General features: G+C 37.0%; 1 non-coding gene across 1 annotated transcript; it reads right to left on the bottom strand.

Moving 5' to 3' along the window:
* Nucleotides 1–3,343: 3,343 nt before the first annotated feature.
* LOC121231367 (small nucleolar RNA R71) lies at nt 3,344–3,450 on the bottom strand. Its single transcript, XR_005929427.1, has one exon. It is a non-coding gene; the product is annotated as a small nucleolar RNA R71 (small nucleolar RNA).
* Nucleotides 3,451–11,911: the final 8,461 nt, after the last annotated feature.

The following is an 11,911-nucleotide window of genomic DNA, read 5'->3' as shown; positions in this document are numbered from 1 at the left end:
AGATTTGACATGGTATAATTGCTATATTAGTCCTTCAATTTAAAATTCCATAGCCATTTGACCCTTTTAACTAATAAAACTCAACTTTACACCTTCTCCAATTTAGTCCTTTTTACCTAATTAACCATTTAAACATTAAAGTTTCTTAACAAAATTTTAATACAACCTTAATGACATTATTAATAAAATATTTATGGCTTGGTTTATTAAAATGAGGTCTCAATACCTCATTTTCTAAAATAACTTGACTTTAAGGTCATACCAGTTGAACTTAATTATTATTTCAAATAACATAAACTACCATTTCAAAATTTAATTTATTTGAATACCACATTTGACTCATAAATATTAAATAATAATATTTATGAACTTACTTGTCGAATTAGTGGCCCCGAAACTGCTATTTTTGACACCACTAAAACACAGGCTATTACTGACCGTGGGGTCATTCATGTCGAAGATATACGACAAAGCTTGCCAACATTTCAAGGACATCACAATGAATTCTTACATGTGGCTGGATAAGCAGTTCACATATAGAGCCAAACAATCTACCGTGAATGCAGTCGGTAGCGAGGACAAGTACGAACAAGTTCTCGAAAAGCTCTATCAATTGGAGATGAGTCAACCATAGTGCAAGTCCAAAATCAACCAATTCTAACCCATTCTAATGTTGGACATGATGAAGGCGCTAAGTGGGGAAATGCTAATGAGAGCAACCAAATGGAGGTTAACTATGTTGAGAAGAAAGGATGTAACTCATACTTCAACACCTATAATCCGGGGTCGCATGACCATCCTAACCTCGGTGTGGAGGGAACCAAAGTGGTCCTTCCAATCAATGAGCTCAAAATCTCTTAATCCTTTTAGACCTAATACACCTTATCAACCTTTATTATCATTTAGGGCATCCCAAGATCGAAAAAGAAGTTTAGTCTTTAATAGTGACCCTTCGATGTTGATTAGGGTAGGCAAGGTAGAGGAAGGCTTGCATGTGGTGCAAGTCATTGTACATCAAATTCGTGGTTAATTAGATCAAATTGTGCAATTATTACAAAATCATGCAATTAGACCAAACTTTTGGTTAATTAGACCAAATCGTGCAATTATTCTAAATCTGAGTCACTGTTATTTGAATTATGAGATTCTACTATAGCAGGATACAAAGTTTATCTGGATGTTATATGTTTTCAATTATCAATATGGATATATGTAAAGAACTAGATCAGGGTATGTATGAGTGTGACCCAATGGTATGAATGATAAACCGTAATTTATACCTTTTTTTTATCCCATGCTTAGCACATTTATGGATGGTTTCTCCTTAGATTTGGTGAATTCGATACTCTTGATTCTTTAATTTCATGTTTTATACTTAGGTGAGCATAAGAGAGTAAGAAGAGCGAGCAATGGGCCGAAAACAGAGAAAATGGACCCACATGAGAAATCAACAAGGCCTGGACTTCCTCACACGGGTAAGTCACACGGCCGTGTCCATTTGGCAGGATCGAAGCACGACTTACACAAGTAGACTACACACCCGTGCCCATTTAACAGCCTTGACCATGGTCTGGAGCAATTTCACACGAGCGTGTCACACCGGTGTGTCCCTGTCGAGCCCAAGTATAGTCCTATTTGGAAAAGGGCACTTTTGAGGGCCCTTAGGCATTCTAAAGCCTATTTAAACACCTTAGGAGCCACTTAGAACACACACACGGAGTAGGAAGCAAGGAATTACTCAAGGGAAGCTGATTGATCCATCTCAGAAGCCGTATTCATCGTCAAGACTGAGATCTCCCTTCAATTTCCATTCAAGGGTTTTGGGTTTTCTTTATGTTTTGTATTCATTATTCTTCTGAGATGTTTTCTTTTATACTCATGAACTAAACCCCCTAAATACCTAAGGGGAATTAAACCTAAGATGGCTCTTGTTATTATTATCTGAATTGTATGATAAATATTTGACTTGTTCTTAATTATGTGTTCTTAGTTCTTGCTTAATATTCCAGGATACTGATTCAAGTTAATGCGCATATTCAGAGGAGCAAAAGTCCCTATCTAAGAGTAAATTTTTCATAATTAAGCGGAGTTGATTGCACGCCTAAAGATAGGGTGATAAGATTTTGCTGGATTAGGGTGAAACCTAATAAGGGGATCCATAGATCGAGTTAATACAACACTAGGGTGTTAATTAGAAAGAGATTTCAATTAATCAAGATGTTATTAGTCTCGAGAGAGATAATTATATATAACTTAGGAATTTCTACGGATCAAGTCAAATGAATAAATCGTCTGATTTAGAGTCAAATAACAAGTGAACTCTAGGTGGATTTTTCCTTAGGTATGGTCTTAATCAATCGAGTTTTCCAAAAACCTTTTCCCCAATTTCTCTCTGTGCACTCTTATTTTAATTAATTAGTTTAGATAAACAAACCCTTAATTTTTAGGCTAGATAATAAAAAGAAAGTAATTACTAGTACTCTTGGTTCCTTTGGGTTTGACAATCCGGTCTTGCTAAAGCTATACTACTATTCGATAGGTACACTTGCCTTCATCGTGATAATAGTTAGTTTCAAGAACGATTAATTATAAATTTTTAAAACCTGTCGCGAATATCACGTATCATGTTTTTGGCGCCGTTGCTGGGGAACTAAGATATTAGGAACACTCAATTTTTATTACTTTGGCCATTTTACTTTATTTACAATTTAAATTTTTATTCTCTTTTCTAATTTTTCTTTTATTCACTCATGAGAGGTTTTTATAGTACATGAATAGAAGAAACCCATCAGGACCATTACTGTTTGATAGTGAGATCGATCACACAGTTCGTAGAAATCGAATAGAAATAAGGAAAAGTTTAAGATACACAGAGGAAGAGCAAGAGGATGATATTCACACCACAATCGAGGAGATGGCTGAAAACTAGGAAAATTCGCTACCTCCTACGATTGCTGCTAATCATAATCCTGATCCACGTACTATGTATGATTATCCTAAACCTTCTTTAATAGGAACTGAATCGAGCATAGTTAGGCCTGCTGTTCCTACAAATAATTTTGAACTGAAACCTAACACCATTCAAATGATCCAACAGTTTGTCCAGTTTGATGGTTTGCAGGACGAGGACTCAAACGCTCATTTGGCGAATTTCTTAGAGTTTTGCGACACATTTAAAATCAATGGCGTTTCTGATGATTCCATTCACCTTCGGTTGTTTCCTTTTTTGTTGAGGAATAAGGCTAAACGGTGGTTGAACTCGTTACCATGAGGGTCAATCACTACTTGGGAACAAATGACCGAAAAATTTTTATTAAAATATTTTCCGCCAGCTAAAATAGCCAAATTACGTAATGATATTTCTTATTTTGTATAGATGGATTTAGAAACACTCTATGATGCATGGGAGAGATACAAGGACCTTTTAAGAAGATGCCCTCACCATGGGTTACCACTCTGGCTGTCGGCTCAAACGTTTCACAATGGCTTGAATCCTTCAACTGGACAGATGATTGGCGCAGCTGCTGGAAGAACTATTAATAATAAGACAACTGAGGCTGCTTATGAATTTATAGAAGAGATGTCACTGAATAATTATCAGTGGCAAGGCATGAGGACAAAACCAACAAAAACAGTTGGCATTTTTAACGTCGATTCGTTCACCATGCTCTCTAATTAGGTACAACTTTTGAATAGAAAAATTGACAATTTTCTTGGTTCTTCATAGGTTCACCTAATAATGCAATGCAATGCAAGTGGAGGAGAATTGAACAATTCAGAGTACCCACCCTATGGCCACAACATGGAGAATGCACAATTAAATTATATGGGTAATAACCCTCGATCTCAAAATAATCCTTATAGTAACACTTACAATGCAGGTTGGACGAACCACCCAAATTTTTCATAGGGAGGCCAAGGAAATCACAGACCACCACCCCCTCTAGGCTTTCAACAACCATCGTACCAGCAGGAAAATAAGCCAAACCTTGAGGAGATGCTAACAAAATTCATCTAGGTGTTAGAAACTCTTTTTTAGAATACCGAGACAACACTTAAAATTCAACTAGCGTCGATCCAAAGGCTCAAAACTCAAAAGGCTAGCTTGCTAAATTGATATCTGAACGACCATAAGGTAGCCTGCCGAGTAACACTGAATCTAACCCAATGGAGCAACTCAATGCGATTCCCATTCAATATGAGGAAGGGTTAGTTACATCTGAACCAGAACCGACGCAAGAAACTGTGGTAAGTAAAGGTAAAGGTGAGGTAGACCACAGCGAGCAGAAACCAGTAAGTAAAGAGTACAAACCACGAGTGCCATACCCAAATGCGATAAGGAAAGACCACACAGATGAACAATTTGGTAAATTCCTTAAACTATTAAAGAAATTACACATTAAATTACCGTTTATTTAAGCCCTTTCGTAGATGCCAAATGCAGTCAAATTTTTAAGGGAGCTTTTAGTAAATAAGCAGAAGTTGGATGAAGAGTCGCATGTGGAGCTGAACGCTGTTTGCTCAGCAATTCTACAGAATAAGTTGCCCAACAAATTAAAAGATCCAGGGAGTTTTACGATTCCTTTTTTAGTTGGTAGCTTAGATGTTAATAATGCTTTGGCTGATTTAGGGGCTAGTATCAATGTCATGCCTTATAATAAAATGTTTAAACAACTAGGTCTTAGGAAACCCAAACAAACTAGGATGAGTATTCAACTGGCCTATAGAACTATCAGATTTCCTAGGGGTATTATTGAAGACGTACTCGTTAAAATTTACAAATTTATATTCCCAGTTGATTTCATTATTCAAGACATAGAGGAGGATAGAACTGTGCCTTTAATTTTAGGAAGGCCCTTTTTAGCAACTGCCAAAACTATAATTGATGTTGGTATAGGTAAACTCACACTTTGTGTGGGAGACGGAACAATCACCCTTCAAGCTCGTAATTTGAATAACACATCGAAAATTGAAGTTGGTTGTACAAATCATACTATTAAAACTGACAATATGGTGCAACCTACTTTACAGGAAATAGGTTCAGAGAACACACCTGAGCCATGCTTGAGTAACGACAAAGGGCGTATCTATGAAGAACGAAGGCTACAAATCGAGGAACTAGATGAATGGAGGACACATAAACCAAGGACACGTGATAAACCAAAACCATGCCTTGACAAGATCAATATCTCACCAAATCAACTTAAGGTTGGAGAAAAAGTGCTACGAGAAGCAGCAGACCCTCGTATTGCCACTTCTGAACCTAACGGAGCAATCCCTCTTATGGTACTCAACATTTTCCCATATGGTACAGTCGAGGTAATTCATCATAAATTCGGCACTTTTAAGGTAAACAATACTCATCTTAAACCTTATTTAGATAAAATTGATAGTAGGGATGAGGAGTGTGAACTCTTCGCACCACCATGACCATGGAACAGAAAGGCAAGTCGAGCTTAGACTATAAATAAGCACTTCTCGGGAGGCAACTCGAGCACTAACGATGCTAACTTCTTTAAAATTTTAGTTTTTGACATCTAATCACTAACTGAGTCATTGAAACACAGGTTTTCTAATCCACAAGGAGACAGAGACGTGTGATATAGCTGTGTGAAAGCAGGGCAAAATTTTTCCTTAATACTGGAGGCGATAAGTTGACACGGCTGTGCGACGTGGCCGTGGGCGAGTCTGTCAGACCAACACAGGCGTGCGACACGCCCGTGTCTATAAATCGTGGTTGAAACTGAGAATTTAGCATGGGCCTGCGACACACCCGTGCCCATCAACCGTGCTCAAGACTGATAAAATACCACGGGCGTGGACATCCACACACGGGCGTGAGAGAAGTGAACGAAGTAGAACATGGCCGAGCGACACGGCCGTGTGCACCCACACGCCCAAGGAACACGGGCATGGGCCGAATGTTCGACACGCTCAAATTTAAAAATCGCAAAACACACAGGCAAAAAATGAAGGCACACGGGCGTGCTCCATGGTCGTGTGCCCCAAAATCTAAATAAAACCTTCACTATTCATCACCCTTTTCCCCAAAATCCCTAAACCTAACCGCTACAACTTTACACGCCCTACCTGCCACGCCCATGCGCCGACCACAGCACCACTTTCGACGACCCAAAGCTTCTCCCTCTTGCATTTGTTCATTTTTTCCTTCTATTCTCTTCATTATTTTACTTATTTCATGATATTTTGTTTTTTTTTTGAGTAAATAATCATAGTTGTAATGATAGAATACTTATGCTCTTTATTAAGAAATTTGTCATCTTAGTCAATACATTTTGCTACATTCATCCATTTTTCTTGTTTCCATAGATTTCATGCTTACCCACACCATATTTCATACTCATCAAACCCACATGCATTCATTCATTAGATATTTCATTAGCATTACTCTTGTAGTCCTATTCATAATAATGACTTGATATATCTGCTTTGGTCGTTCTAGTATATTTTTCATCTAGTACGTGAGCCCCACGAAATATTCTAATTCAGTTTTAACACCCGTACATTCTTGGGGAATATTTAACTTTGACTTTTCATTGCAGGTATACAATGTCAACCTCACGTGGTAAGAAGACTGCTGTCCCTGCCTCGAAGAAGAGGAAAGGAGTAGCGTCATCCTCGGGTCCTACTGTAGAGATTAGGCACCCCTTCCACCAGTTTCCCTTAGGACCCCAAAAGGAACTATTTTAGATATTACGGGCCTGACCCCTGGGTATGGGCTGTTGCATTGACTGGGCCACACTTGAACAAATTCAAATGGCTGATGCGGTCTGAGCACTCCTAATGACTGACCCGTAGGGGCTCCTCTTTGAGTTCATTGAATCGTCGTGCCTCAAGCTCACAATGGAACTCTGCTTGACCTTCCATCTTCAGGTCATCATGACAAACTTCGACGATCCTGAAACGGTCCAATTCTGCCTTGGTGGTCTAGTGTGACAGTTGAGCGTACTGGAGTTTGGAATTGTACTACGGCTGTACATGGAGGAGTTCATGGACGACAATGAACTCGACACCCTCCATCGCCACATCCACTACTCTCCCTCAAAGTGCTAGAAGGACCTCGTCCCTGCCTCGGCCACCTATGATCCTAGTTGCTTTAAGGCATCATCCCTCGCCCCATCCCTACGATACCTACACGCCATCTTGGCCCACACTCTGATAGGACGGTGAGAGAGCACTGGCATCATCAATACTTATGACACCTATTTCTTGTGGAGCATGGCAAACGGGCACGTCTTCGACCTTGCCTATTTCATTGCCCTCGCCATCCGCCATAAGACGGAACGGCATAGGAGAGGAGTCATCTCTATCGGGCCCTATATAACTCGATTGGCTCGGCACGTTGGGCTCCTCAACACAGCGGCACAATCATCCTCCGTCACTCTCATCAGCCAGATGTCCCCATAGGGCATCTCGAGCATACTACATATGAAGATGATCGAGAAATGACATGGAACCTACCCTCCTCAATACGGCCTCATCTAGTCCACTGAGGGCATTACTGATGATGTCCCTCCACATCATGAGGACCCACCGTCTCAGCCACCACCATCCATCGTCCAATTTGTAATAGCCCAAAATTGGGTCTAGTTGGAACAGAGGTTTTGGGACCACAAAATATGAGATATAAATAATTATTTTATGATTATTTTGAGGTCTATGATATGATTTCATGATTGTGTGAAAATTTCGTGAAGAAATTCTATGCATAAAGTGCTTAATTCGAAGTTAGGGACTAAATTGAATAAGTTGCAAAACTTGCATTCTAGAAGTTTCTAGTATGAAATTGCTTTGAAATATTAATTAGGAGGTCTTAAATAGCAATTTGACCAATTTCTAAGTTATGGAAAAAAATTGGACATGGATGGAATTTTTGGAAAGTTTAGTAGTAAGGGCATTTTGGTCATTTAGGGGTAACATGAATTAAAATACAAAATTAAAAGCCAATTTTGCTCATCTTCTTCACCATGGACGTGTATACCAAGGGAGACTCCATGGATAGGGTTTTCAAGCTTCCCAAGCTCAATTGTAAGTCCGTTCTAACCCCGTTTTTCAAGTTCTTTACGTTTTTTGAGTCCCGGTAACTTGATTTAGCTTATGCTAGCAATAATTCAACCTAGAGTTCATATTTGGAAAAATACCCATAGGTAAAATTTGTGTATTCTGGTGTTTTATGATACAATATGAAGTTTTAAATTATGTTAGACAACTTGTGCTACCCGGTTTTAAGTGAAAACGAGCAAAAGGGCTTAATCGGTAAAAATACCTAATAGTCATAAGTATATGTTAGAGTGAGAATTTGATGTTGCCATAGAAGGGAAAAGTGATTATCATGTCATAAAACATAAGAATAAGGGATGAAGTTTAATTCCCGAGCCTAGGGGCAAAAGTGTAAATATGCAAAAGTTTAGGGGCAAATTTGTAATTTTTCTAAAGTTTGAGTTAAGGACTGTTTTGAATAGTACAATAATTAAATAAGTAAAATATGATGTTTTAGATCCTGGAAAATGATATTTGAACCTAGAATGAGAGAAAAATCGAAAATTGGGAAAGTTGGTAAAATGGTCGTTTTAATTTCAAGGTAAGTTCATATGTATAATAAGCATTAATTTATGCATGTTTCAATGTAAAATTTATATATTTGCTATGATTTTCGAGGTGTTGAAAGTATGTAAGTTGGTATGATAATAATACAGCAATAATGCTGTAATTTATATTTGAAAATTAAATTTAGTGAATTAATTGAATTATGTTAAATTAAATGATTATGGTGCCAAGTTTATGAATTGATTTAAAAATATGTCTATGGTACATGAAGTGCATTGAATTATCATACATAAATGTGATTTCTATGATTATGGATATTATGGGAAATTGTAAGTTCATATGATTTTTATTAAGACAATGTGTAATTTAATGTTATTGTGTTGATATTAAATGAGATGTAAGTTTATATGTAAGTAATACATCACTATTACTTGTATTATGATATTTTATAATAATATTGGAAATATGTTTGTGGATAATTACTTGATTCATGAAATTGTTGGAAAAGAGAGAGAAATCCCGGTTGAACCTTCGGAAAGATTGGATGATACAGATGGTATATAGCTGTGTCACATGTATGGTGCTGAGTGCACATCATGTGTACAAGAGAGCTACAAGACATTATGATGTAGCTAGGTTGCATGGGTGATACTATGTGTACACCATGTAGACAAGAGAGCTACGGGATATATGTAGCTAGGTCGCATGCATGGTTCCAAATGAAGGACACCATGTAGACAAGAGAGCTACGAGATAAACTGGCTAGGTCACATGGGTGGTACTAAGTGTTCACCATGTGTACAAGAGAGCCGAACTATATGATGGGTGGAGCTATGTACTGAAACCACCAAGTATCGAAGATTGATCCGAAGTGTTCAACGGGAGACTCTCTATGTATTGCTTTGTGAGTTTTGTGATGAATAAGTGCAGGAACTTGGTTATGTGAATGATGTGTTCATTAAGTGACTAGGATGTGGTAAGGTTATAAACAAGTAAGTTATACATGAGGATGATTTTATGGTGACCTTGTGATCATGGGCCTATACTTGTGATGTATGAAATGTGGTGAAAATGATTTGTGATATGTATGTTAAAATGAGGTTAATACAAAGAAAGTGTGAAAGAGTGAATTAGCAATAAAACTGTTTTGGACAGTAGCAGTGATGTGATTTTGAAAAATCACCAAAAATATTAGAAATTGAATCAGAGACTGAATGAGATATAAAATTAAATATTAATGAGTCTATTTTCATATAAAATAAACATAGAAAGCAAAGGAGTTCTATATTTTGAGATATTTATGTTTTTGTGAGACTGGTTCAGAATGATTACGTGATCCCCTGTTCTGACTTTGGAAAATCACAAAAATTTGGATAAAAATAATTAGAGGCTCAAAATTATATTTTTAAATCCCTAATGAGTCTATTTTCAAGATAAACCAACAAGAACATTATCCGAGTTCTGTACTATGAGATAATTAATTTTTAGTGAAGAGAGGTTAGAACTGTCAGAAAGTGAAATAGGGTAAATTTTAATGAATAAACTGTACTAATTGGGTGAACCAAAAATTATGAAAATTTTATGGTGGAAATATATGTGAGTGTAGTTTCATGGGAAATTTACGGATCCTAATTTGGAGCTCTTTAGCTCAAATTATAAATAATTAAGTGACTATGACTCGTGTAGACAGTTTGATGTGAACATTTATTAGTAAATTGTGAAATTGTACTTACAAGAATGCTATATACATTAAGGATGTGTAATGGAGAGAAGGAGGAGGAAAATAAATATATGTGGAATACATTGAAACTATGGTATATGAAATATTGATATAATGAAATAAATGATATGTGTTTATAAGAAAACAAAAAGTGAATGTTATGTATCATGACATGTATATATATATATGACTAGTCTCAATGTAATGCTTGTTGGGTATGGAATTGAATTGAAATGTTTCAGGAAAACATGTTATTCTGTGCAACTGAATCGTGGTATTTTATAAAGATATGATCTAGCTTTAAATATGAATGCTTGATGATTAAGCTGAAGATATTTGGTAAGATGATAATCTTGGTATAAATGTATAAGTGGTACTATAATAAACAAGGTAAAATGAGTATGAGAGACACATGTATGATGACATACAAATGCTATGTTTGTGGTTTAATTGTGGATGTTTAATCATTAAATGAATACCATGTTATATGCTTTTGATTTTGTATAAGTGTGTAAGAGATCAAGGTTGACCAAAGCTTGGAAAATAGCCTAGGTATATTCCACACAGGCAGAGACACGACCATGTGTCTCAGTCGTGTATGGAACACGACTTTGGGACACGGGCGTGTGGAGCCTTAAAGCATGAAATTTCCAAGATTTTCGTAAGTTCTCGGTTTAGTCCCGAACCCTTTCTAAAGTATGTTTTGGGCTTCGTAGACTCAAATAAGGGACTATGTGTAAGAGAATGAACGCTTTGAAATATGAATGAAATTTTATGGCCCGTATTTTAGTTTAATGTTTGTATGTTTGTCTGGTAACGCCTCGTACCTTATCCCGGCCTCGGATACGGGTAAGGGGTGTTACACAGTTCATGCGGCAGCTTCATAATCTGACATCTCTGAACGCCTTACTCGATTTGAGCAGCAGTGTTTTCAGCGGTTTGATCACATTGATGCTACCTACATCAAATTTATCAGTACCTTCACATCTCATTGCCACCGCCACCTTGCGAACCATCCGGCGATGACGATGTTTAAAGACTTTTTATTTTTTAATTATTTTTTATTTCAACTTTTATCTTTATTTATCTTCTTTAAGTACTTTTTGTTTTATTTTCCTTTAATATTATTTTAATTTTAGGTTTTATAATTTTTATTAAATAATTTATAGTCTTGGCTATTTCATTACGAGTAATTATGCTTCCTTATATTTCCTAAACAGTTCTTGATTTATCACAGTTATAAAGAGCTCCAAAGCTCATCATCACTTAAGAACTAAAAACTCCACTGGAAAAGGTTCTCCACGGCTACCATGTCTTACTCGACCACGACCATAGCTACTACCAGTGTAATGCCTCGAATTTTGGGCCTAGATGAACTGGGCTTTGGGACTCATAAAATTTTTAAGTGAGCACAAAAATGACAAATGACATGTTAGCTTTAAGGGTTTAAGGAATTTTGTAATGCCCCAAACCCAGCCTGGACGTTATTGCCAAGTCTGACGCGTCATATTGACTTACGGTCGGTTGTGTTCTTTGTTTATGGTAATAACGCGTCAAATTGACTTACGATTGGTTGTGTTCTTTATTTTTGGTAATCAGGGTGATTTTGTAAAACAATGGTTA

The sequence above is a fragment of the Gossypium hirsutum genome, chromosome A06, assembly GCF_007990345.1.
Source record: "Gossypium hirsutum isolate 1008001.06 chromosome A06, Gossypium_hirsutum_v2.1, whole genome shotgun sequence".
Classification (NCBI taxonomy): Eukaryota; Viridiplantae; Streptophyta; class Magnoliopsida; order Malvales; family Malvaceae; genus Gossypium; species Gossypium hirsutum.
Note: the sequence above shows the minus strand (reverse complement) of the source record. Positions and strands in the feature narration are given on the sequence as shown.